The 25,823-nt window shown below is 45.4% G+C and overlaps 12 pseudogenes; 10 read left to right on the forward strand and 2 right to left on the reverse strand.

The window, feature by feature from the left end:
* Positions 1-2,370: 2,370 nt before the first annotated feature.
* LOC143989012 (5S ribosomal RNA) lies at positions 2,371-2,490 on the reverse strand (annotated as a pseudogene).
* A 95-nt stretch (positions 2,491-2,585) lies between these two features.
* LOC143990007 (5S ribosomal RNA) lies at positions 2,586-2,704 on the reverse strand (annotated as a pseudogene).
* Positions 2,705-13,692: 10,988 nt separating this feature from the next.
* Positions 13,693-13,811, forward strand: LOC143989141 (5S ribosomal RNA; annotated as a pseudogene).
* Positions 13,812-14,504: 693 nt separating this feature from the next.
* LOC143989992 (5S ribosomal RNA) lies at positions 14,505-14,623 on the forward strand (annotated as a pseudogene).
* Positions 14,624-17,042: 2,419 nt separating this feature from the next.
* On the forward strand, positions 17,043-17,161 carry LOC143989097 (5S ribosomal RNA; annotated as a pseudogene).
* A 319-nt stretch (positions 17,162-17,480) lies between these two features.
* Positions 17,481-17,599, forward strand: LOC143989230 (5S ribosomal RNA; annotated as a pseudogene).
* A 101-nt stretch (positions 17,600-17,700) lies between these two features.
* Positions 17,701-17,819, forward strand: LOC143989062 (5S ribosomal RNA; annotated as a pseudogene).
* Positions 17,820-17,919: 100 nt separating this feature from the next.
* Positions 17,920-18,038, forward strand: LOC143989340 (5S ribosomal RNA; annotated as a pseudogene).
* A 3,239-nt stretch (positions 18,039-21,277) lies between these two features.
* LOC143989358 (5S ribosomal RNA) lies at positions 21,278-21,396 on the forward strand (annotated as a pseudogene).
* A 3,755-nt stretch (positions 21,397-25,151) lies between these two features.
* LOC143989090 (5S ribosomal RNA) lies at positions 25,152-25,270 on the forward strand (annotated as a pseudogene).
* A 95-nt stretch (positions 25,271-25,365) lies between these two features.
* LOC143989016 (5S ribosomal RNA) lies at positions 25,366-25,485 on the forward strand (annotated as a pseudogene).
* Positions 25,486-25,583: 98 nt separating this feature from the next.
* LOC143989189 (5S ribosomal RNA) lies at positions 25,584-25,702 on the forward strand (annotated as a pseudogene).
* The last annotated feature ends 121 nt before the right edge of the window (positions 25,703-25,823 follow it).

Genomic DNA, 25,823 nt, shown 5'->3' on the forward strand with positions numbered 1-25,823 from the left:
GCAATAAAATATTTTTTCCCTGTGTTGTGTTTTTTTTTGTACTTTATTTCACAGGTGAATGGGTAGGGGTACATTGTACCCCATACTCATTCACATAGGGTGGGGGGCCGGTATCCGGGGGCCCCCTTCTTAAAGGGGGCTCCCGGATTCCGATAAGCCCCCCGCCCGCAGACCCCGACAACCAACGGCCAGGGTTGTCGGGAAGAGGCCCTTGTCCTCATCAACATGGGGACAAGGTGCTTTGGGGTGGGGGGGCCGCGCGGCCCCCCCTTCCCCAAGGCACCCCCCCATGTTGAGGGCACGCGGCCTGGTACGGCTCAGGAGGGGGGGCGCGCTCGCTCGCCCCCCTTTCCTGGCCGGCCGGGTAGCGTGCTCGGACAAGGGTCTGGTGTGGACTTTGGGGGAACCCCCACGCCGATTTTTTTCGGCGTTGGGGTTCCCCTTTAAGCTCATTCCAGGCGGCGGAGCCCGCGACGTCTCCTTCGCGGGCCCCGCCTACCTGTACACGCGCTCGAAATGGGCGGATTTGCCTCCTCCTTACGTGGGCGAGTCCGTTCATTTCAAAAGTTGAGCGAACTGTTTGGCAAACAGTTCGCTGAAACAGTCCGCTCGTGTGTGGGCAAGTCCGCTCATGCAAATTTTGAGCGGACTGTTTGCCGAAACTGTTTGACGAACAAGGTTGGGCAAACAGTCCGCGCGTGTGTACGCGGCCTAAGAAGCGCCATGTGGTGCTATAAGTATTTACCCACAGAATTTATGTCACATCCCACTATAGGGGCTTAGTTGAAAGTCAGTCACCTGATCGCTACCCAAAACACACTCACGTCTTTGACTTCCCCCCTATTCCCTATACGTGGCCATCCAACCTTTGAACTGGGGACCCACTTAGAAATTCCAACCTAGACAATGCGTCTAAATTCGTCATTGATGGAAAATGGCCTTCTTTCTCAACCCTAACAGATCCGACAGGGCTTTTCCAACTGCCTTTTTGGAGAGCATCGCAACAACATAATTTTCTCCATTCCATCCCCAATCCTCAAACGTTTGCCCGCCCTCAGACGGAGTTTGAGACTCTATGCAGGAGCGAAGGCCCTTTGGCCCACATTCTCTCTCAAACAGATTACCCACACTTAACCTGTCTGTCCAACTGGGAAAAGGACCTTAATTGCTCATTTTCCCCAGCACAGAGACAACGCATTATCACTTTGGCTCTCAAAATGTCGCTGTGCACGAAGATACAGGAGACAAATTTTAAACTTCTCACCAGGTGGTATTTGACACCATCAAAGCTGCAGAAATTTTTCCCCTCTTCCTCGAACATATGCTGGAGGTGTGGAGAAGAAGAGGGCACGTTGCTGCACATTTTTTGGTCCTGCCCCAGCTTGGTGGACTTCTGGACAGAGATCCGATGCATAACACAAACATTCACAGACTTCTCCATCCAGGAAGAGGCTGCATTCTTTCTCTTGCACCATTCACAGATTCCCATTAAGAAGTACAAAAAAAATCAATTTTGCGGCATGTGATAAATGCGGCGAAATCCTGCATCCCTCTCTATTGGAAAAAATGTTCCCCCCCTTTCATTACTCACTGGCTTAGGAAAATAGAGGACATTAAAAAAAATGGAGGACTTGATCCTCACATCACAAGGTAAACAAGAATTTTTTTAACAAACCTGAGACATCTGGAATACCTTTATATTCTCGCTGGAAGGATGTCACCTGCTATCGCCTTAGTGCTCTGAGCTTTCCTTGACTGGCCCCTTGGACAGTGGCTGCCATCGTGTCTCGTCCTCTCTTCTCCTTTTCTGATCTTTCAACCCTTCTATTTTCTGCCTTCCTCCCCTATCTCTCACCCCCTCCACCCCCTCTCTCTTTTGGAAAGAGTGGAAAATTGGGAATGACGGCCCCACACCCCCCTCTGGATGGATTATGCCGGAGGGACCTGGGGTTTGTGTGACCCTGGATCTTGGTACAGTACTTTATCCGTGCCTCGAATCATTGTGATTGATGGAAGGCAGACTCACAGTTGCGAATATACCTGTATCAAGTATTGTTCAGCTGCTTTTTGCTCTGTATTTCTCTGTTGCATTATGTACTCGGGGGACCGTCTTCCCCTATTTGGAGAAAAAATTATATTTGAAAAAAAAAAGAAGCCTACGACACCTGGTATTCCCAGGCGGTCTCCCATCCAGGCATTAACCAGGCCCGACCCTGCTTAGCCTCCAAGATCAGACGAGATGGAACAGATTTAGGGTGATGTGGCCGTAGCCAATATCTTCAGGCACTCTCAACTCTCTTGACAAACACCAAGATGGTCACCTTGGAAACAAGCGGAAAAAACTAGGTCAACGGCAACAACATAAAAAGAAGCCTACGGCATCTGGAAATCCCAGGCGGTCTCCCATCCAGGTACTAAACTGGTCCCAACCCTGCTTAGCCTCTGAGATCAGATGAGATTGGGCTCTTTCAGGGTGGTGTGGCCGTAGGAGATTTCTTCAGGCACTCTCAACCTTGACTAACGCCAATATGGTCACCTTGGGAAACAAACAAAAAAATCAAGTCAACGCCAACAACATGAGAAGAAGTCTACAGCACCTAGTATTCCCAGGTGGTCTCCCATCCAGGTATTAACAAGGCCCGACCCTGTTTAGTCTCTGAGATCAGACGAGATCTGGTGCTTTCAGGGTTATGTGGCCATAGGCGAGCTCTTCAGGCACTCTCAACCCTCTTGACAAACACCAAGATGGTCACCTTGGTAAACAAACAAAAAAAAAAAAACAAGTCAACGCCAACAACATAAAAAGAAGCCTTCAGCACCTAGTATTCCCAGGTGGTCTCCCATCCAGGTATTAAAAAGGCACTCTCAACCCTCTTGACAAATGCCAAGATAGTCACCTTGGGAAACAAGCGAAAAAAAAAACAGGTCAATGTCAACAACATAAAAAGAAGACTACGGCACCTGGTATTCCAAAGCCATCTCCCATCCAGGGACTAACTAGGCCCAACCCTTCTTAGCCTCAGAGATGAGAAGAGATAGGGCTCTTTCAGGGTGATGCTGCTGTAAGCAAACTCTTTGGGCACTCTCAACCCTCTTGACAAATGCCAAGATGGTCACCTTGGGAAACAAGGGAAAAAAAAAAAATGAATCAACGCCAACAACATAAAAAGACGCGGAGAAGGCCTTTGACAGGCTGGCCTGGCACTTTATGCAGGCCACCCTGGAACATATAGGTCTTGGCCCCAACATGATGAGCTGGGTAATGTCGCTTTACTCCACGCCGTCGGCAGCGGTACGGGTGAACGAGTGGTGCTCCGACTCTTTCCCCATCACTAATGGGACAAGGCAGGGGTGCCCTCTGTCTCCCCTAATTTTTATTCTGACACTGGAACCACTTATGTGTCACGTTCGGAATGACCCGAATATTACTGGCATATCCAAACCCTCGGCACACCACAAAATTGAGGCGTACGCTGACGATCTAATTTTTTTCGTCTCCAATCCACACATTTCGCTTCTCAATATACTCGCGTCTCTCCGGCGATACGGCAGCCTATCAAACTATAAAATCAATTGCACCGTCGGCTGTATTGAATATATCGGTCCCTGAAAAATCTATACGTTACCTGGGCGTTACCTACATCGCAGCGGATTTGGCGCAATTGTACCCGCTTAATTTTGTCCCTCTCCTGAATAGACTGAAATCTGATTTGGGAAACTGGCATGCTTTAACACGGACCTTGTTCGGGCGCTGTAATGCATTCAAAATGACGGCCCTCCCGCGGATCTTATACTTGTTCCAGACATTACCGATCCGGTTACCCCCAATTTTTTTCAGACAACTGCAGGTGCTGCCCTGGGACTTTATTTGGGCGCGCAAACCGCCCAGAGCCCGTTTGCAATTGCTTGCCAGACCAAAGGACAAGGGGGGTCTGGGTCTCCCAGATCTGAGACAATACTACAGAGCGACTCTGCTAGCGAGAGTCGTTGATTGGCATTGTAATGGCCCACACAAGCAGTGGGTGGAGATGGAGATTGAGGATGGATCCATTCCCCTATTGACATCCCCGTGGCTCCTGTCCTCCCTACCAAAATACCTCAGAAATCACCCCGTAGTGGGAGCTACATTGGCTGTTGTGCGGAGGTTGTTCCGCTGCACACACATTGCTCCCCTGCCGTCACCAATGACTCCGGTTATAGGTAATCCAGACTTCCCACCGGGATTTACCAACAAGAAACTGCGACAGTTGACAGTGGTGGGGAAACAGTGTCTGGGAGAGGTGTGGCCCTCGGGAGGGCTCCCGACCACGCAAACTGACGCTGAGCTTTCTGACCCTCTGCTTGACTTGTTTAGTGCTTATCAACTTCGTCACTTTCTTCTGGCCATACAAAGGGCCCCCTACACTCCTAGAGACCTGACACCCTATGAATCCATCTGTCACAAAAGGGAACCTGGGCGACACACCCTCACCCTCCTGTACAACCTATTGAGTAGTCAGGAGGAGGAGTCGACCCCCACCATTTATCCACAAATGGGAGAGGGACTTAGGCATCACATTTACCCCACAACAGATAGGGAAGATCCTGACCTTAGTACATAAAGCAGACCAATATCAAGAATCAGGATACAAGATAGTCTCACGCTGGTATAGAGTCCCATACCTTTTGAATAAAATGGATAGATCGATCCCGGATGTTTGTTGGAGGTGAAATTCAGATACGGGGACCATGGGACACCTTTTCTGGGCATGCCCGGCCTTGAGGAACTTTTGGGTTCCCAGCAGCGTGCCTTCTACACTTGACCGAACAGCCTGTTCGAAAATACAAAAAAACCCTCACGATGCAACTCCTGAATGCCGCCCGGGCCTGCATTCCCGCACTGTGGAGGCAGCCTCAGCCCCCATCCAAGGTGCTGTGGTATTCCAAAGTCAATCATATTCTCCGGATGGTAGAATTGACCGCCACCCTTCACAACACTGAACAGGCATTTAGTGTTACATGGAGGTATTTTACTGGTACTCGAGACTACATTCGGGAGGTGAGCAGTGCCTCTGTCCCAGAAAACGACTGAACATCTAACGTTTACCTACGTATTACATGTCTGCCCTGGGTGGCATTCCCCCCTCCCTTTTTGTCTTTATTTTTCTTTTTTTCCCCGCCGCCATCCCCCCACCTCCTCTCTCTCAGTCTTTGCACTCTCTTCTTCCCCCGTCCTCCCTTTTTACTATGCCTTGTCTCCTTACTAGCCTTCGGGACCCAGAAGAACCCCAGGGTTCTGGACATGACCGGCTCATATTTTACTCTGGTTCACGTAGGTCATGATAAGCTGGCTCGCTGTGGTCCCAGTTGTTCTCCATGATTACATTTGTCCGAACGGAGCGGCACTAGTTATACTGTACTACATGTCGGAGGTGGGGTTTCTCTCTTTTCTGCATGAAACTCTAGGACTCCCCTCTGAGAACCCAGAGTTATTTGGCTGCCTATTTTTTGTTACCATGTAATTGGGTCATGCTATATGGTTGACTGTTATATTTATGTTGTTCTACTTATACTTAATAAAAGAATAAAACAAAAAAAAAATAAGTCAATGCCAACAACTTAAAAAAAAAGCCTATGGCATCGAGAAATCCCAGGCGGTCTCCCATCCAGGTACTAACCAGGTCCCAACCCTGCTTAGCCTCTGAGATCAAATGAGATTTGGCTCTTTCAGGGTGATGCAGCCATAGTAGATTTTTTTCAGGCACGCTCATCCCTCTTGACAAACGCCAAGATGGTCACCTTGGGAAACAAACAAAAAAAACAAGTCAACGCCAACAACATAAAAAGAAGCCTACCACACCTAGTATTTCCAGGCGGTCTCCCATCCAGGTATTAACAAGGCGCGACCCTTTCTAGCCTCTGAGATCAGCGGAGATTGGGCGCTTTCAGGGTGATGTGCCCATAGGCAATCTCTTTGGGCACTCTCATCCCTCTTGAAAAATGCCAAGATAGTCACCCTGGGAAACAAGCGAAAAAAAACAGGTCAACGCCTACAACATAAAAAGAAGAATACGGCACCTGGTATTCCAAGGCCGTCTCCCATTCAAGTACTAACTAGGCCCAACCCTTCTTAGCCTCTGAGATCAGAAGAGATAGGGTGCTTTCAGGGTAATGCAGCTGTAAGCGATCTCTTTAGGCACTCTCAACCCTCTTGACAAATGCCAAGATGATCACTTTGGGAAACAAGCGAAAAAAACAGGTCAACACCAACAACATAAAAATAAGCCTGCGGCATCTGGAAAACCCAGGTGGTCTCCCATCCAGGTACAAACCAGGCCCAACCCTGCTTAGCCTCTGAGACCAAACGAGATTGGGTGCTTTCAGGGTGTTGTGCTTTCTTTGTGCACTCTCAACCCTCTTGACACATGCCAAGATGGTCACTAGTGTATACAGATAGGCTAGATTATACAGAAGAACGTCCTGGGTATGCAGAGATGGAGGCTAGGGTATGCATACTTGCTAGTGTATACAGGCGGACTAGTGTATACAGAAGACCGGTTAGTTTATACAGAGAGGCAAATGTGTACAAAAGACAGGCTAGTGTATACAGATAGGCTAGATTATACAGATAGGCTAGATTATACAGAAGAACATCCTGGGTATGCAGAGATGGAGGCTAAGGTATACAGAGAGAGAGGCTAGAGTACGCATACTTGCTAGTGTATGCAGATGGACTAGTGTATACAGAGGACCGGCTAGTTTATACAGAGAGGCTAATGTGTACAAAAGACAGGCTAGTGTATACAAATAGGCTAGATTATAGAGAAGAACGTCCTGGGTATGCAGAGATGGAGGCTGGGTTACACAGAGAGGCTAGGGTATGCAGGCTTGCTAGTGTATACAGACGGACTAGTGTATACAGTAGACAAGCTAGTTTATACAGGGAGGATATGTCTACAGAAGACCGGCTAGTGTATACACATAGGCTAGATTATAGAGAAGAACGTCCTGGGTATGCAGAGATGGAGGCTAAGGTATACAGAGAGAGAAATTGGGTTACAAAGAGAGGCTAGTGTATGCAGACTTGCTAGTGTATACCGGTGGACTAGTGTATACCGGTGGACTAGTGTATACAGAGAGGCTTGGGTATACAGAGAGCTAATGTATAAAGAGATGCTAGTGTATACAACCAAGAGTAGACAGTGAGGCTCGTGTATACAAAAGACCGGCTACAGAGAAGCTAATTTGTACAAAAGACAGGCTAGTGTATACAACTAGGCTAGATTATACAGAGGAAGGTCCTGGGTATGCAGAGATGGAGGCTAGGGAATCCAGAGAGATACTGTGTTACACAGAGAGGCTAGAGTATGCAGAAGGCCGGCTATTTTTTTTCACAGATAGGCTTGTGTATACAGAAGACAGTCTGGGGAATTCAGTGAGGCTAGTGTATGCAGAGAGGCTGGGACACCGAGACTATTGTAAAAAGAAGGCAGGCTAGTGTATATAGATTACGGGCACGTGTATACAGAAGACAGAGAGGCTAGTCTATATTGAGTGGCTGGTGTACACAGAGAGATTAATGTATACAGAAAAGCTAGCGTGTAAAGAAGACAGGACTTTATTTTTTGCTAATGCAACTACTTCTGAAACATGTAAAGTGCTTTTTTCATATTTTGGTGCTGTTAAAAAGTGGTGTGTTGTCAGTGGTGATATCAATGTGACAGTTAATGTGGAGAACTACAACTATACAAAATAGAGCAAAAGAGTGCTAAGTTTATTTTGTTAAGTCATTGACTGATAGACGTTAAGTAATTGGCCGTTATTGGTTTGGCAGTACATGGTTTATTTTGATGTAAGATAGTTTTATTCTCTACTTATAGCCGAGTTTTAGACGACTTTATTATTAGCATTATTATCATTATTCGCATTATTCATATATATTATACAGAGTGTAAGTATTGCAGTGCGACGATATTGCTTTTGAAAGATTTGTATTATTATACATAGCATTGTTAGCAGACCAATAGGACAATTTACATGACTTAATATTGCAGAGCGTAATTTATCAGGAAAGAGATCCAAAGCGTTAGTTGAAGTAGCTTCATAAAACTGAGAAATCGTTGCATTACTCTAAATTTAAAAGTTGTTCCGGTAGCACTGAAAAGACGATATTAGATGAGTGATCTACACATTTCGTTTACTATTGCAGAGAGATACCGGCTAAATGTTAATAAGTTAATATGTGCTGCGTGTAAGGTAGAAATTAGATGGTTTAGTGTGAGCTGGTTTACCAGGATTTAGAGATAGTAATCTGTTTATACTAATAAGAAATATGGCAAAATAACTCTAAAATTAATATTGAGACAGTATAGTTGGGTTTAAGTGGAAATACACGAAATAACAGCAACGACGTGTGTAGGTTTTTATCAATCAGGTTCATTACGTGTCTTTAATCATGTAGTGAATATACCCCAAATATAGCACAAGGATGAGAAAGCATAATAACTAACAGAGGATGACATGGCAAAAAGACAAACTGCATTAGAAATGTGAATATGAATTAGAGATGAAATGCCAATCCCCACGGCTACGTACAGCAAAGTGTGAGCTAAGCAGCTAAATATTCTGCAATAGCAGAAATTATGTATTGCAGTCGAAATGAGATCGGAAGCTTTAGTTGCAGTAGCTCCAAAATGACTGAGAAATCATTAAAAGTTATCCCGGTAGCACTGAGTGCACTGATATTAGAGGAGTGATCGTTGTAGTACAAATTCAGTTTCCTATAGCAGAGAGATACCAGCTAAATGTGAGACGAGCAATTAAACTGTTCACGGTAGCATTGCATTACTCTTAATATGTGCAGCGTGCAAAGAAGCAATAAGATGGTTTTGTATTACCCTAAAATTAGCAGTATACGTAATAAAGGTCAGTAGGCAACCTGGATTTAGACATAGCAAACTCTACAATCTAATTTAGCAAAATTAGAACGGATAATATTGAGACAGTATATAAAAGTCGAGTTTAAGTGGAAATACACAAAATATCTAGCTTACCTTTACATTGGTCAATAGAGCGTTGCAAAGTAATACCAAAGCAGAATGTCGGGATATCAATTAGATGAGATGATTGCTGTAATCATGAAATATCAGCAACGACGTGACTAGGTTTCTATCGTTTTTCAGGATCCTTACGTGTCTTTAAGGATGAATAAGTATAATAACTGGCAAAGTATGACAATGGCAAAGAGACAAATTGCATTAGAGATGTGAGATAGACATGAAATGTCATTCCCCATTGGTTATTTACATGTAACCATTAATACAGTTAACGCGGTTACATACAGCAAAGTGTGAGCTAAGCAGCTAAATATTACTTAATATTGCAGAGATTAAGTATTGCAGTTTAAAAGAGATCGGAAGCGTTTGTTGCAGTAGCTCCAAAATGACTGAGAAATCATTTCATTACTCTAAATGTAAACGTTATCCCGGTAGCACTGAGTGGACTGATATTAGATGAGTGATCGTTGTGGTACAAATTCACTTTCCTATAGTAGAGAGATATCAGCTAAATGTGAGAAGAGCAATTAAACTGTCCACATCGGTAGCATTGTGTTACTCTTAATATGTGCAGCGTGTAAAGAAGCAATAAGATGGTTTTGTATTATCCTAAAATTAGCAGTATACGTAATAAAGGTAACCTGATAATTTAGATATAGCAAACTCTATAATCTAATTTAGCAAAATTAGAAAGGATAATATTGAGACAGTATATATTGGTCGAGTTTAAGTGGAAATGCACAAAATATCTAGCTTACCTTTACATTGTTCAACAGAGCGTTGCAAAGTAATACCAAGGCAGAATGTCGGAATAGCAATTAGATGAGATAATTGCTGTAATCATGAAATATCAGCAACGACTAGGGTTCTATCGGGTGAGAAAGAATAATAACTGGCAAAGTATGACATGGCAAAGAGACAAATTGCATTAGAGATGTGAGATGGACATGAAATGTCAATCCCCATTGGTTACTTACATGTAAACGCGGCTACATACAGCAAAGTGTGAGCTAAGCAGCTAAAGGGTATTTAAGAGTAAATTGACGTAGCTTGAAAATTCCAACGTGTAAATCGTTCCATTAATTTTGTTACGCACGAAGACGGCTTACACTGTTTTCCGTTTCCACTGGTTATCGGCATAATGTATCAGTAACCATGAACATTAATAGTGATAGACAGCTTACATTAGGATGTATGCATGACGTGAATGTAGTTAATTATGTGTTATTAATGTAATCAAACTGTATTGCTAAGCTTTGCTACTGCAACCACTTCTCAATCAAGTAAACCGTCCCACTGCTTTTCTCACATTTTGCTGCTGTTAAAAAATGTGTTGCAAGGGTTATGTGTTACAAATGGTTATAAGTGTGACAGTTAATGTGGAGAAGAAGTAATACACAAAATAGAGTCAGAAAGAGAATCCTATTGCATAGAGGTAGCGAGAGATGGTTGCATTACTCTTAATGTGCAGTGTGTAAAAGGTTTTAAAAAGATGGTTGTGTGACTTTTGCTTCAACGTAAAATTAGCTGTAGACATTATAACTTGTTACAATGTTTTAGAGATAGTAATCTCTATAAAATAATAATAATAAGTATAGCAAAACAAATTAGGAAAATTTTGAGGCAGTATGTATAGGTCGAGATATAGTGACTACACAAAAGGGATCAAGGGATAGTTGCAAAGTCAAGGGATGAATGCAAAGGTACATTATTTAAGAGTAAATTGACGTAGCTTGCAAATTCCAAAGGGTAAATCGTTCCATTAATTTTGTTGCGCACGAAGACGGCTTACACTGTTTTCCGTTTCCACTGGAAAGATAATCCTATTGCATACAGGTAGCGAGAGATGGTTGCATTACTCTTAATGTGTAAAGGTTTTAAAAAGATGGTTTTGTGTGAATTTTGCTTTAACGTAAAATTAGCTGTAGACATTATAACTATGGTAAGGTTTACAATGATTTAGAGTTAGTAATCTCTATAATATAATAATAATAAGTATAGCAAAACAAATTAGGAAATATTGAGGCAGTATATATAGGTCGAGATAAAGTGAATACACAAAATGGATCAAGGGATAGTTGCAAAGTAATATCCTCATTAAGGCAGAATGCCAAAATAGCAATGAGATTCGATGGTTGCAACATAAAACGAAATATGAGAACGGCTAAAATACAGAACAACAGTACATAATTTAAGAGTACAGTAGAATATAGTATAAATTATTTAAGATTAAATAGACTTAGAATGAAAAAAATCTAAGTTTAAATCGTTGAGTAAATCGTTGAGTAAATCGTAAATTTATCAGCTAAATTAACGCTGAGATTATGATTAATTTCACAGTTCCATTACGCGGTCCTTTTCCACTGGTATAGTCATAATTTAATATCAGTAATTAAAATTGTAAGACGGTTCACGGTTATGTGGAATTGATATGGATTTAAAAGCGGTACATTCATTTTCTGAAGCATATGGCAGAAAGACGGCTTACACTGCTTTTCTCACATTTTGCTGCGGTAAAAAGAAATGTTTGGTCACTGTGTTTTAACTGTCACAGTTAAGGTGGAGAAAAAGAAGTAATACAGAAAATAGAGTCAAACAGTGGAAACGTTTATTTGTCATGACAGCTGATACTGGTTGAGCAATAAAACTGTTTTATTAAGATTTAAGACTAGTTTTATTCCCTACATATAGGCTTTTCAGAGACTTGTATAATATAGGCGACCAATAGGACATTTAAATGGATTAATATTGTAGGGAGGAAGTATCGCTGTTCAAAGGTAAGAGATTGAAAGCTTAGCTTGAAAATGGCCGAGAAATAGTTGCGTTAGTCTAAATGTAAAGGATATGCCGGTACTAATGAGAAAGCTAGTTGATCTTTGCATTACACAATCCTATTATTATTATTATTATTAAGATCATAGTGCAGAGAGATACTCAGTTAATGTCAGAGATACTCGGTTAATGTCAGAAAAGCAAGCGAGCGATAGTTACATTACTCTTAGTATGTGCAGCATGTCTGGTAACAAATGGATGGTTTTGTGAACATTTTGCATTACCGTACAATTAGCGGTAGAACTCATCGAAGTGAATAGATTTAACCGGATTTTGAGTTAGTACTCTCTATTTCTAATAAGAAATAAAGAAAAATGAGTCAGGATGGTGTGTCAGGACTGTCACATACTCAATGTGACAGTTGATGTGGAGAATTACAAATATGTAAAATAGAGCCAAAGAGTACATGGTTTATTTTGATGTATGAAAGTTTTATTGCATGCTTGATGTGGATGATAAAATCGTGTAGTGATCTATATTTAGCATAAGAATGAAAAGGCATAACATGGCAATGAGACAAACTCCATTAGAGATGTGAGCTAGATGAAATGTCTCTGTATAGCCCAGATTGTCTTCTGTTATCACTTAGCCTACCCTCTAAATTCACTAGCCTCTCTATATACACCAGCATGTTTACACTAGCCGATCTTCTGCATACAATAGCCTGTCTTCGATATACACTAGCCTATATTCTGAATACACTTCTGTCTTCTGTATGCCCTAGCCTGTCTTCTGTATACAATAGTCTCTCTGTATAAACTAGCATCTCTGTATACCCAAAAATGTCTTCTGTAAAAACTTGTCTCTCTTTATAGCCTGTCTAGCCTTTCTTCTGTACACACTAGCTTCTCTGTATACACTAACCAGGCTTCTATATACAATAGCTTCACTCTATGCACTAGCCTCTCTGTATAATCTGGCCTCTCTATATACAATAGATAGTGTTCTGCATACATTAGCCTCTCCGTAGAAGCCAGCCTTTATTCTGTATTCACTAGCCTTTCTTCTGTATGCTGTAGTCTTCTATATATACCAGCTTCTCTGTACACCCTAGCACTGTAACAGTGCTAGGTTCCTGTATTACAGAAACAGAACACCAGCAATAAGGTGTATACTGTGCAGGAGGCACACAACACCCACTCTAACTTCTGCACTGCAGATGCATGTATTGCAGAAATTGAACACCAGTAATAAAGGGTAGCTTCAGGTGTGTACTGTGCAGGAGGCACATAACACCCACTGTAACAGTGCCAGGTTCCCAAGCAGTAAAGACACTGTCCCTGCCTATCGTCCTCTTTCCCTGACCACCGCAACACACTATAGAAGGCCGCCGCGCTGGCGTCCTTATATAGTGTGGGGTGTGTACTAAACCCCCCTGAGCTATAATTGGCCACAGGAATCCTGCCTGTGGTGAATTGTGGCTCTCCTCACAGAGGATGTCACATCTGTTCTTATTATATAGAACCTATTATGCTCCTCGTAAACTTTTTTAGTTTGGCCGCCGGTGCGGGAACATGGGGGGAGACATGATGCACATGTTTTGGAGATGCCCGAAGTTGATCCGCTACTGGACAGAGGTGACAGGAACCATTGATCGGGTGTTTGGAACCTCCACCAGGATGGAGGCAAAGTATTGTCTCCTGGGATTAGTTGAAGGAGTTGGAAACCCGGGAAGTAGCCAGATGGCAGTTCTGAGATGGCAAGGAAACTGATTGCCCAACCCTGCTTAGCCTCCAATGTTGGCAATGACTTGTTTTTTTTCGCTTGTTTCCCAAGATGACCATGTTGGCGTTTGTCAAGATGGTTGAGAGTGCCCGAAGAGATCGCCTATGGCCCCATCACCTTGAAAGTGCCTGATCTTGTCTGATCTCGGAGGCTAAGCATTGTCGGGCCTGATTAGTAACTGGATGGGAGACCAACTGGGAATACCAGGTGCCGTAGGATTCTTTTTATGTTGTTGGCGTTGACATGGTTTTTTTTTTCCGCTTGTTTCCCAAGGCATTTCTTGGCATTTGTCAAGAGGGCTGAGAGAGCCCAAAGAAATCTCCTACGGCCACATCCCCCTGAAAGCGCCCAATATTATCTGATCTCAGAGGCTAAGCAGGGTCCGGCCTGGATAGTACCTAATTAAAGGTGCCGTAGGAATCTTTTTATATTGTTGGCTTTGACCTGTTTTTCTTTCGCTTGTTTCCCAAGGTGACCATTTTAGCATCAGTCAAGAGTTTTGAGTATGTCTCAAAGCGTTCGCCTGAGGTCACATCACCCTGAAAGCACCCGATCTCCGAGGCTAAGCAGGTTCTGGGTCAGATGGGAGACCGCCAGGGTCTATGTTGTTGGCGTTGACCTGTTTTTTTTCACTTGTTTCCCAAGATAACCATCTTGGTATTTGTCAAGAGGGTTGAGAGTGTCTAAATAGAACACCTATGGCCACATCACCCAGAAAGCGCACAATCTCATCTGATCTCGGAGGCCTAGCAGTGTACGGCCTGGTTAATACCTGTATGGGAGACCATCTGTGAATACCAGATGCCGTAGGCTTCTTTTTATGTTGTTGGCATTTACCTGTTTATTTTCGCCTGTTTCCCAAGGTGACCATCTTGGCATTTAACATGAGGGTTGAGAATGCCCAAAGAGATCACCTACGGCCCCATCACCCTGAAAGCTCCCAATCTCATCTGATCTCAGAGGCTAAACAGTGTCGGGCCTGGTTAGTACCTGGATGGGAGACCGCCTGGAAATACCAGGTGCCATAGGCTTCTTTTTATGTTGTTGGCTTTGAACTGTTTTTTTCGCTTGTTTCTCCAGGTGACCATTTTGGCGTTTGTCAAGAGGGTTGGGCGTGTCTTGAAGAGAACGCTTACGGCCACATCACCCTGAAAGCACCCGATCTCGTCTGATTTCAGAGGCTTAGCAGCGTCAGGCCTGGTTAGTACCTGGATGGGAGACTGCCTGGGAAGACAAGGTGACATAGAAGGATCTGGCCTGGTTAGTGTCTTGATTGGGAGATCGCCTGGGAATACCGGGTGCCGTAGGATTCTTTTTATGTTGTTGGCTTTGACCTGTTTTTTTCCCTTGTTTCCCAAGGTGACCATCTTGGCATTTGTCAAGAGGGTTGAGAGTGCACAAAGAAATTGCCTACGGGCACAACACCCTGAAAGCGCCCAATCTCATTTAGTCTCAGAGGCTAAGCAGGGTTGGGCCTGGTTTGTACCTGGATGGGAGACCGCCTGGGTTTTCCAAATGCCGCAGGCTTCTTTTTATGTTGTTGGCGTTGACTGTTTTTTTTTGTTTGTTTCCCAAGGTGACCATCTTGCCGTTTGTCAAGAGGGTTGAGCGTGCATTTGATCTCAGAGACTAAGCAGGGTTGGGACCTGGTTAGTACCTGGATGGGAGACCGCCTGGGATTTCTTGATGCCATAGGCTTTAGTTTTAAGTTGTTGGCATTGACTTATTTTTTTTTATTCTTATTATTCTTTTATTAAGTAGAACATAAATATAACAGTCAACCATACAGCATGACTCAGGGTCACAATTACATGGTAACAAAAAATAGGCAGCCAAATAACTCTGGGTTCTCAGAGGGGAGTCCTACAGTTTCATGCAGAAAAGAGAGAAACCCCACCTCCGACATGTAGTACAGTAGTACTGAGTAACGGAGTAGTGCAGCTCCGTTCAGACAAATGTAATCATGGAGAACAACTGGGACCACAGCGAGCCAGCTTATCATGACCTACGTGAAGCAGTGTAAAATATGAGCCGGTCATGTCCAGAACCCTGGGGTTCTTCTGGGTCCCGAAGGCTAGAAAGGAGACAAGGCATAGTCAAAAGGGAGGACGGGGGAAGAAGAGAGTGCAAAGACGGAGAGAGAGGAGGTGGGGGGATGGCGGCGGGGAAAAAAAGATAAATAAAGACAAAAAGGGAGGGGGGAATGCCACCCAGGGCAGACATGGCCTACGTAGGTAAACGTAAACGTTAGATGTTCAGTCGTTTTCTGGGACAGAGGCACTGCCCACCTCCCGAATGTAGTCTCGAGTACCAGTAAAATACCTCCAGGCCCTCCATGTAACACTAAATGCCTCTTCAGTGTTGTGAAGGGTGGCGGTCAATTCTTCCATCCAGAGAATATGATTGACTTTGGAATACCACAGCACCTTGGTGGATAAATGGTGGGGGTCGACTCCTCCTCCTGACTACTCAATAGGTTGTACAGGAGGGAGAGGGTGTGTTGCACAGATTCCCTTTTGTGACAGATGGATTCATAGGGTGTAAGGTCTCTAGGAGTGTAGGGGGCCATTTGTATGGCCAGAAGAAAGTGACGAAGTTGGTAATGTCTGGAACATGTATAAGATCCGCGGGAGGGCCGTCATTTTGAATGCATTACAGCGCCCGAACCAGGTCAGTGTTAAAGCATGCCAGTTTCCCAAATCAGATTTCAGTCTATCCAGGAGAGGGACAAAATTATGCGGGTACAATTGCGCTAAATCCGCTGCGATGTCAACGCCCAGGTAACGTATAGATTTTTCAGCCCAGTAGAATGGAAAAGCGGAGCAGAGCCTCTTGGCCTCACCATCCGGGACCGATATATTCAATACAGCTGACTTGGCGCAATTGATTTTATAGTTTGATAGGCTGCCGTATCGCTGTAGAGACGCAAGTATATTGGGAAGCAAAATGTGTGGATTGGAGACGGAAAAAATTAGATTGTCAGCGTACGCCGCAATTTTGTTTTGAGGGTTTGGATATGCCAGTAATATTCGGGTCATTCCGAACGTGACACATAAGTGGTTCCAGTGTCAGAATAAAAATTAGGGGAGACAGAGGGCACCCCTGCCTCGTCCCATTAGTAATGGGGAAAGAGTCCGAGCACCACTCGTTCACCCGTACCGCTGCCGACGGCGTGGAGTAAAGCGACATTACCCAGCTCATCATGTTGGGGCCAAGACCTATATGTTCCAGGGTGGCCTGCATAAAGTGCCAGGCCACCCTGTCAAAGGCCTTTTCCGCGTCCATTGACAACATAAGCAAGGGCCTTCCCTGTACATGCGCCGCATGGATTAAAATTAGGACTCGGGCCGTATTGTCTCTAGCTTCCGACTTATTTTTATTTTTTTTGCTTGTTTCCCAAGGTGACAATCTTGGCGTTTGTCAAGAGGGTTGAGAGTGCCTGAAGAGATTGCCTATGGCCACATCACTCTGAAAGCACCCAATCTCGTCTGATCTTGGAGGCTAAGAAGAGTCGGGCCTGGTTAGTACCTGGATGGGAGACCACCTGGGAATACCAGTTATTATAGGCTTCTTTTTATGTTGTTGGCGTTGATTCGTTTTTTTTTTTGCTTGTTTCCCAAGGTGACCATCTTGGCATTTGTCAAGAGGGTTGAGAGTGCCCAAAGAGATCGCTTACAGCAGCATCACCCTGAAAGAGCCCTATCTCTTCTCTTCTCTGAGGCTAAGAAGGGTTGGGCCTAGTGGGTATCTGGATGGGAGATGGCGTTGGAATACCAGGTGCCGTATTCTTCTTTTTATGTTGTTGACATTGACCTGTTTTTTTTCGCTTGTATCTCAAGGTGACTATCTTGGCATTTGTCAAGAGGGTTGAGAATGCCCGAAGAGATTGCCTAAGGGCACATAACCCTGAAAGCGCCCGATCTCCTCTGATCTCAGAAGCTAAACAGGGTTGGGCCTTGCTAGTACCTGGATTGGAGACCAACTGGGAATACTAGGTGCTGTAGGCTTCCTTTTATGTTGTTGGCCTTGACCTGTTTTTGTTTTCACTTATTTCCCAAGGTGACCATCTTGGCGTTTGTCAAGAGGGTTGAAAGTGCCTGAAGAGATTGCCTACGGTCACATCACCCTGAAAGCACCCGATCTCGTTTGATGTTGGAGGCTAAGAAGAGTCGGGCCTTGTTAGTACCTGGATGGGAGACCGCCGGGGAATACCAGGTGTCGTAGACTTCTTTTTATGTTGTTGGCGTTGACCTGTTTTTTTTTCGCTTGTTTCCCAAAGTGACCATCTTGGTGTTTGTCAAGAGGGTTGAGAGTGCCTGAAGAGATTGCCTATGGCCACATCACTCTGAAAGCACCCAATCTCGTCTGATCTTGGAGGCTAAGAAGAGTCGGGCCTGGTTAGTACCTGGATGGGAGACCACCAGGGAATACCAGTTATTGTAGGCTTCTTTTTATGTTGTTGGCGTTGATTCGTTTTTTTTTTTTTTGCTTGTTTCCCAAGGTGACCATCTTGGCATTTGTCAAGAGGGTTGAGAGTGCCCCAAAGAGATCGCTTACAGCAGCATCACCCTGAAAGAGCCCTATCTCTTCTCTTCTCTGAGGCTAAGAAGGGTTGGGCCTAGTTAGTACCTGGATGGGAGATGGCGTTGGAATACCAGGTGCCGTATTCTTCTTTTTATGTTGTTGACATTGACCTGTTTTTTTTCGCTTGTATCTCAAGGTGACTATCTTGGCATTTGTCAAGAGGGTTGAGAATGCCCAAAGAGATTGAATATGGGCACATATCCCTGAAAGCACCCGATCTCCTCTGATCTCAGAAGCTAAACAGGGTTGGGCCTTGCTAGTACCTGGATTGGAGACCACCTGGGAATACTAGCTGCTGTAGGCTTCTTTTTATGTTGTTGGCCTTGACCTGTTTTTTTTTTCACTTGTTTCCCAAGGTGACCATCTTGGCGTTTGTCAAGAGGGTTGAGAGTGCCTGAAGAGATCACCCTGAAAGCACCCAATCTCGTCTGATCTCGGATGCTAAACAGTGTCGGGCCTGGTTAGTACCTAGATGGGAGACCGCCTGGGAATACCAGATGCCATAGGCTTCTTTTTTTTATTTTTTTATTTTATTTAGTAGTATGCGACATACAATGCAAAGGCAACTTCACAGAATGTGTTATACAAATAGTTACAAACAAACGATCATATTGCATGGATATCAGAGCCAATGGTAAGAAGTCAGAGGAGAATAGCACGTGTACAGCTTTGCGGTCATATCAAGATGAGATTAAAGCTCCATCTCGTTGGGATCCTCTACCACTTAAAATATTATTGATACTAGCCCTGTTACCCTCGAAGAGTTTAGATATCCATAGATAGGGGAAGAGTATTGTGTAGTAGTCAAATGGGGTCGGAACATACCATTTTCTTTTCCCTTTTTTGAGTTAAGAAGGGAAATAGTAGAACTGAAAGGAGGGAGAAGGGGAAAGAGAAGATTGGGGAAGGAAATGGCAGAAAAGGAAAAGAAGGTGTCGTGGGTAGATGGGGTCCCCTCCCAGGGAGCAAGAGACGCCCTCGGCTCACCAGCTCATCAGCTGTCCAACGTTTGGAACAGCGATCTCCAATGATCTCCATGAGCTTACTATGTCTCGCGGAGGTATTCTCCCGAAAAGCGAAACTGGGTCCAGTAGAACCATCTGTTCCCATGCTCCTCCGTTTTAACCCTCATTGTGGCAGTCAGGTCTTCCATTCGTTCAATATCATTTACCCTTGAGAACCACTGGGTCACCATTGGAGCAGATTGCTCTTTCCACTGACTTGGGATGCAGGCCCTAGCTGCATTGAGGAGATGTTTAAGTAAGGACTTATGATAACGCTTTCTCGACATAGGAGTTAGATTGAGAAGAACTACTGCGGGATCATTGGCTAAGGAAATGTCTGTGAACTTGTGGATGAGTCTCAGGACAGGCTGCCAGAATGGTTGTAATTTAGGGCATTCCCAGAAAATGTGGAGAATGGTGCCAGCCTGTTGCCCACAGCGACAGCAGCGGTCAGATTGACCGGGGAATATTATATGAGATCTCCCGATATTTACTGCAGAGTGACGACTTATGGGCGAAAAAGAGTATTCTGTCCTTCTGTGGTTTAGAGAATGTAGTTTGTAAGTCCCTTTTCCATTTAGCTAGGAAGGGTGGATCCGTGGAGGATTGTGTGTCTAGAGAAGAACGAATGGTTAGGTAGTGATCCGATGAAATGGATTAGCTGTCTAGCTCTCCAGCTATCCAATGCAACAGGTACTTGCTCTAGCAGTATGGTCCCCATGGGAATCAAGCCCGTGGGTTCAAGAAATAGGGCTGCTCTCAAAAGCCCTTTCGGGGCTTGCCTGGTAAAGGCCTGGTCAGACAGGCCCGGAGGGAATCTAGGATGTCCAATAATTGGGGTCATAGGAGAAGGGAAGTTAGTCAGGTGGGAAAGGTGAAAAAAACTATCCATCTCGGCGAGCGAGGGGCCAATTAACGGGTGAGTAGTCACACAGGGCTCCAATGGCCTCCCCGCCCAAGGCAGACCAGCCAGTGGAACCCGCGCCATCTCCTGCTCTAACTTGACCCATAGCTTCAGTTCCCCATGCCGGTGTCTTATCACATATGGTCCCCCATCGGATAGTGTCCGCTGTGTACTGCGCATGCGCAGTACACAGCAACACAGATTCCGAAAATTGCCGATCATGAACGGCGCCTGCGCACTGAGTCCAGGTTCTATCCCCACTATCCAAGTGGACATAGAGTAAGAATATAAAAGAGCCCGAAGCGTGGCGAGCGAAGCTCGCCTGCGAGGGGCCCTCTAATATTCACAACCCTATGTCCGCTTGGATGGTGGGGCTACCACCTCCACTCACCGCGCAGGCGCCGTTCAGCTTCGAAGATTTTCCGAAGCTTCGTCTGCTCCGTACTGCGCATGCGCAGTACGGCGCAGACACTATATCATGGCCGGACAGTATATGGCAGAACACCGGCACCAATCAACCACCGGTGTCATGTGCGTCGCTGTGTAATATAGAGCAGGGTCCGGGAAGCCAATACCTCCCCGCAATTTCGGTCGCAATAGCATTGCCCTACCAATACGCATATGTTTTCCGCACCAGAGGAACTTGATAAAGATTGAGCGAACCGCATGAAAGAAAGTCTGGGGTATTTTGATAGGTAAGGCTTGTAGTAGATACAGAAGTCGTGGCATCGCGTTCATCTTCAACACATTACAGCGTCCGAACCATGACAGAGCTAGTGGGTCCCATCTTTTAGGGTCCGCTGTAAGCCCATAGGCTTCTTTTTATGTTGTTGGGTTTGACCTGTTTTTTTTGCTTGTTTCTCAAGGCGACCATCTTGGCGTTTGTCAAGAGGGTTGGGTGTGTCTTGAAGAGAACGCTTACGGCCACATCAACCTGAAAGCACCCGATCTCGTCTGATTTCAGAGGCTAAGCAGCGTCAGGCCTGGTTAGTACCTGGATGGGAGACTGCCTGGGAAGACCAGGTGCCATAGAAGGATCTGGTCTGGTTAGTGTCTTGATTGGGAGATCGCCTGGGAACACTGGATGCCGTAGGCTTCTTTTTATGTTGTTGGCTTTGACCTGTTTTTTTTAGCTTTTCCCAAGGTGACCATCTTGGCCTTTGTCAAGAGGCTTCAGAGTGCCCAAAGAGAGTGCCTACGGCCAAATCACCCTGAAAGAGCCCAATCTCATCTGATCTCGGAGGCTAAGCAGCGATGGGCCTGGTTAGTACCTGGATGGGAGACAGCTTGGGAATACCAGGTGCCGTAGGCTTCTCATTATGTTGTCGGCGTTGACCTGTTTTATTTTCCCTTGTTTCCCAAGGTGACCATCTTGGCATGTGTCAAGAGGGTTGAGAGTGCACAAAGAAATTGCCTACGAGCACAACACCCTGAAAGCGCCCAATCTCGTTTGGTCTCAGAGGCTAAGCAGGGTTGGGCCTGGTTTGTACCTGGATGGGAGACCGCCTGGGTTTTCCAGATGCCGCAGGCTTATTTTTATGTTGTTGGTGTTGACCTGTTTTTTTCGCTTGTTTCCCAAAGTGATCATCTTGGCATTTGTCAAGAGGGTTGAGAGTGCCTAAAGAGATCGCTTACAGCCGCATCACCCTGAAAGCACCCTATCTCTTCTGATCTCAGAGGCTAAGAAGGGTTGGGCCTAGTTAGTACTTGAATGGGAGATGGCCTTGGAATACCAGGTGCCGTATTCTTCTTTTTATGTTGTTGGCGTTGACCTGTTTTTTTTCGCTTGTTTTCCAGGGTGACTATCTTGGCATTTTTCAAGAGGGATGAGAGTGCCCAAAGAGATTGCCTATGGGCACATCACCCTGAAAGCGCCCAATCTCCGCTGATCTCAGAGGCTAGAAAGGGTCGCGCCTTGTTAATACCTGGATGGGAGACCGCCTGGAAATACTAGGTGCGGTAGGCTTCTTTTTATGTTCTTGGCGTTGACTTGTTTTTTTTGTTTTTTTCCCAAGGTGACCATCTTGGCGTTTGTCAAGAGGGTTGAGCGTGCCTGAAAAAATCTACTATGGCTGCATCACCCTGAAAGAGCCAAATCTCATTTGATCTCAGAGGCTAAGCAGGGTTGGGACCTGGTTAGTACCTGGATGGGAGACCGCCTGGGATTTCTCGATGCCATAGGCTTTTTTTTTAAGTTGTTGGCATTGACTTATTTTTTTTTTGTTTTATTCTTTTATTAAGTATAAGTAGAACAACATAAATATAACAGTCAACCATACAGCATGACCCAGGCTCACAATTACATGGTAACAAAAAATAGGCAGCCAAATAACTCTGGGTTCTCAGAGGGGAGTCCTAGAGTTTCATGCAGAAAAGAGAGAAACCCCACCTCGGACATGTAGTACAGTATAACTAATGCAGCTCCGTTCGGACAAATGTAATCATGGAGAACAACTGGGACCACAGCGAGCCAGCTTACCGTGACCTATGTGAACCAGAGTAAAATATGAGCCGGTCGTGTCCAGAACCCTGGGGTTCTTCTGGGTCCCAAAGGCTGGTAAGGAGACATGGTATAGTCAAAAGGGAGGACGGGGGAAGAAGAGAGTGCAAAGACGGAGAGAGAGGAGGGGGGGGGGGCGGCGGGGAAAAATAGAAAAATAAAGTCAAAAAGGGAGGGGGGGGAATACCACCCAGGGCAGACATGGCCTACGTAGGTAAACGTTAGATGTTCAGTCTTTTTCTGGGACAGGGGCGCTGCTCACCTCCCGAATGTAGTCTCAAGTACCAGTAAAATACCTCCAGGGCCTCCATGTAACACTAAATGCCTCTTCAGTGTTGTGAAGGGTGGCGGTCAATTCTTCCATCCGGAGAATATGATTGACTTTGGAATACCACAGCACCTTGGATGGGGGCTGAGGCTGCCTCCACAGTGTGGGAATGCAGGCCCTGGCGGCATTCAGGAGTTGCATCGTGAGCGTTTTTTTGTATTTTCAAACAGGTTGTTCGGTCAAGTGTAGAAGGCACGCTGCTGGGTTGTCTGCGATATCTACATTTCTGAGAGTTTTTATCATCCCGGTCACCTCCACCCAAAAGTTCCTCAAGGCCGGGCATGCCCAGAAAATGTGTCCCATGGTCCCCGTATCTGAATTGCACCTCCAACAAACATCCGGGGTTCGATCTATTCATTTTATTCAGAAGGTATGGGACTCTATACCAGCGTGAGACTATCTTGTATCCTGATTCTGGATATTGGTTTGCGATGGAAGCTTTATGTACTAATGTCAGGATCTTCCCTATCTGTTGTGGGGTAAATGTGATGCCAAAGTCCCTCTCCCATTTGTGGATAAATGGTGGGGTCGACTCCTCCTCCTGACTACTTAATAGGTTGTACAGGAGGGAGAGGGTGTGTCGCACAGGTTCCTTTTTGTGACAGATGGATTCATAGGGTGTCAGGTCTCTAGGAGTGTAGGGGGCCCTTTGTATGGCCAGAAGAAAGTGACAAAGTTGATAAGCACTAAACAAGTCAAGCGGAGGGTCAGAAAGCTCGGCGACAGTTTGCGTGGTCGGGAGCCCTCCCGAGGGCCACACCTCTCCCAGACGCTGTTTCCCCACCACTGTCAACTGTCGCAGTTTCTTGTTGGTAAATCCCGGCGGGAATTCTGGATTACCTGTAAACGGAGTCATTGGTGACGGCAGGGGAGCAATGTGTGTGCAGCGGAACAACCTCCGCACAACAGCCAACGTAGCTGCCACTACGGGGTGACCTCTGAGGTCTTTTGGTAGGGAGGACAGGAGCCACGGGGAGGTCAATAGGGGAATGGATCCATCCTCAATCTCCATCTCCACCCACTGCTTGTGTGGGCCATTACAATGCCAATCAACGACTCTCGCTAGCAGAGTCGCTCTGTAGTATTGTCTCAGATCTGGGAGACCCAGACCCCCCTTGTCCTTTGGTCTGGCAAGCAATTGCAAATGGGCTCTGGGCGGTTTGCGTGCCCAAATAAAGTCCCGGAGCAGCACCTGCAGTTGTCTGAAAAAAATTGGGGGTAACCGGATCGGTAATGTCTGGAACAAGTATAAGATCCGCGGGAGGGCCGTCATTTTGAATGCATTACAGCGCCCGAACCAGGTCAGTGTTAAAGCATGCCAGTTTCCCAAATCAGATTTCAGTCTATTCAGGAGAGGGACAAAATTAAGCGGGTACAATTGCGCCAAATCCGCTGCGATGTCAACGCCCAGGTAACGTATCGATTTTTCAGCTCAGTAGAATGGAAAAGCGGAGCGTAGCCTCTTGGCCTCACCATCCGGGACCGATATATTCAATACAGCCGACGGTGCAATTGATTTTATAGTTTGATAGGCTGCCGTATCGCCGGAGAGCCGCGAGTATATTGGGAAGCGAAATGTGTGGATTGGAGACGAAAAAAATTAGATCGTCAGCGTACGCCGCAATTTTGTGGTGTGCCGAGGGTTTGGATATGCCAGTAATATTCGGGTCATTCCGAACGTGACACATAAGTGGTTCCAGTGTCAGAATAAAAATTAGGGGAGACAGAGGGCACCCCTGCCTCGTCCCATTAGTGATGGGGAAAGAGTCCGAGCACCACTCGTTCACCCGTACCGCTGCCGACGGCGTGGAGTAAAGCGACATTACCCAGCTCATCATGTTGGGGCCACGACCTATATGTTCCAGGGTGGCCTGCATAAAGTGCCAGGCCACCCTGTCAAAGGCCTTCTCCGCGTCTTTTTATGTTGTTGGCGTTGATTCATTTTTTTTTTTTTCGCTTGTTTCCCAAGGTGACCATCTTGGCATTTGTCAAGAGGGTTGAGAGTGCCCAAAGAGTTCGCTTACAGCAGCGTCACCCTGAAAGAGCCCTATCTCTTCTCATCTCTGAGGCTAAGAAGGGTTGGGCCTAGTTAGTCCCTGGATGGGAGATGGCTTTGGAATACCAGGTGCCGTAGTCTTCTTTTTATGTTGTTGACATTGACCTGTTTTTTTTTTTCGCTTGTTTCCCAAGGTGACTATCTTGGCATTTGTCAAGAGGGTTGAGAGTGCCTGAAGAGCTCGCCTATGGCCACATAACCCTGAAAGCACCAGATCTCGTCTGATCTCAGAGACTAAACAGGGTCGGGCCTTGTTAATACCTGGATGGGAGGCCACCTGGGAATACTAGGTGCTGTAGACTTCTTCTCATGTTGTTGGCGTTGACTTGATTTTTTTGTTTGTTTCCCAAGGTGACCATATTGGCGTTAGTCAAGGTTGAGAGTGCCTGAAGAAATCTCCTACGGCCACACCACCCTGAAAGAGCCCAATCTCATCTGATCTCAGAGGCTAAGCAGGGTTGGGACCAGTTTAGTACCTGGATGGGAGACCGCCTGGGATTTCCAGATGCCGTAGGCTTCTTTTTATGTTGTTGCCGTTGACCTATTTTTTTCCGCTTGTTTCCAAGGTGACCATCTTGGTGTTTGTCAAGAGAGTTGAGAGTGCCTGAAGATATTGGCTATGACCACATCACCCTGAATCTGTTCCATCTCATCTGATCTTGGAGGCTAAGCAGGGTCGGGCCTGGTTAATGCCTGGATGGGAGACCGCCTGGGAATACCAGGTGTCGTAGGTTTCTTTTTTTTTCAAATATAATTTTTTTCTCCAAATAGGGGAAGACGGTCCCCCAAGTACATAATGCAACAGAGAAATACAGAGCAAAAAGCAGCTGAACAATACTTGATACAGGTATATTC

This window comes from Lithobates pipiens, unplaced genomic scaffold, assembly GCF_037356315.1.
Source record: "Lithobates pipiens isolate NorthernLeopardFrog02 unplaced genomic scaffold, aLitPip1_a1.2 Scaffold_1, whole genome shotgun sequence".
Classification (NCBI taxonomy): Eukaryota; Metazoa; Chordata; class Amphibia; order Anura; family Ranidae; genus Lithobates; species Lithobates pipiens.